This window comes from Nomascus leucogenys, chromosome 23 (assembly GCF_006542625.1).
Source record: "Nomascus leucogenys isolate Asia chromosome 23, Asia_NLE_v1, whole genome shotgun sequence".
Lineage (NCBI taxonomy): Eukaryota > Metazoa > Chordata > Mammalia > Primates > Hylobatidae > Nomascus > Nomascus leucogenys.
The window spans coordinates 24,741,509-24,743,013 of NC_044403.1; the positions used below are offsets into that span (position 1 = coordinate 24,741,509).

The following is a 1,505-nucleotide window of genomic DNA, read 5'->3' on the forward strand; positions in this document are numbered from 1 at the left end:
AATCAGTGTGAAACATGTCTCAGAAGCATGTCTCCCTGTTATCCCTTACTCCCCGTTTCTCCTCTATCAGATGACTCTTCCTACTTCCTGCCCCAATCTTGGGCATCTACCTCACTTCTGAGACAATAAAAAAAGAACTCCTGTCATTTCGCCCTTACACCATCCCATTACACACCTGGAGAGCCAGAATTAGAAGCGGTACCAGCAACAAATTTTTTTTTTTTTGTAGTCAGCTATTTAATTAGGTTCTTAAGATATTTAGAACACCAATTTGTGAGGATAAATTCCATTTGTCAGGGCAAACATAGATTGCAGGTAGCCCTGGAGCTGAGGAATAGCTTTGATTTTTGATAAAATTTGTGAGTCCACAGCTTTCTGATCAATCTTGCGCTGCTCCGTAATCTCGTATTTCTCTTTTTCTGTGTCGAAGATCTCACCTTCCTGGTGTCTGGGCTTCCGCAGCTTCTTCTTCTTGAAGTAAGCATCAGTAAGATGTTTTGGGATTTTTACATTGCTGATATCAATTTTGGTTGAGGTGGCAATGACAAATTTCTGGTGTGTTCTTCATAGAGGAACTCGATTGAGGACCAGAGGTCCAGTTAGAAGTAACAAGCCACTAGCCAGCTGCTTCAGGAAAACCACCCTCTTGCCCCTGTGGCATCCAGTGAGGAGGATCGGAATGGTCCCAGGGGTAATGCTGGCTCGCAGTTTTCTACGTGCTGACTGAAGGGTTTGTTGCCATGGCTCAACAGCTTTCGAGGCACATCTTCAGTAGGATAATATCTAGGCATTTTGCGAAATTTAACCACCCGGGTACCACCGTTCTTGTCACCACCAACTGGTTTTGTAACAGTTGCAAGAACCTTCTCCTTCTTTTTCTTTTCAACCTTGGATTTAGCGGCTGAGTACTTCCTCTTGCACATGGCCTTTCTGGAATACATGGCAGATCGGGAATACCTGCCAATTCCTCTGACAAGGACAGGGTTGCAGCTGCAATGGGGCTTCCCCTTCTTGGGCTTTTTAGCCTTCAGGTTACCCTTTTTCACCTTGCCACCAGCATCAGCCTTCTTGGCTTCGGGTTTCTTCTCTTTAGTATCTGGCTTCTCAACTTTTTCACCCGCCATCTTGCAAGATGGGAAAACCAGCAACAAATATTTAAATGGAACTTACCATATTCCAGGCCCTGTTCTAGGCACTTTAATTACTTTATATATATTTTTAGAGACAGTGTCTCACTCTGTCACCCCAAGCCGGAGTGCAGTGGCACCATCATATCTCACTGCAACCTCAAAATCCTGGGCTCAAGCGATTCTCCCACCGTAGACTCCTAAAATGCTGGGATTACAGAAGTGAGCCACCATGCCCAGCTAAGCAATTTAAATTTAATTTTAAAATTTATTTTACGGTCACAATATTCCATAGGTACTACTTTCATTTTGTATATGAGGAAACTGAGGCAAACAAAGTTTAACTAATTTTTCCAAGGTCAAAAAGCCAGTAAGTGG

At 43.4% G+C, this 1,505-nt stretch overlaps 1 pseudogene across 1 annotated transcript; it reads right to left on the reverse strand.

Annotated features, from left to right (window-relative positions):
- Positions 1–212: 212 nt before the first annotated feature.
- LOC100589841 lies at positions 213–1,133 on the reverse strand (annotated as a pseudogene). Its single transcript, XR_001114731.2, has one exon. The product of XR_001114731.2 is annotated as a 60S ribosomal protein L6 pseudogene (transcript).
- Positions 1,134–1,505: the final 372 nt, after the last annotated feature.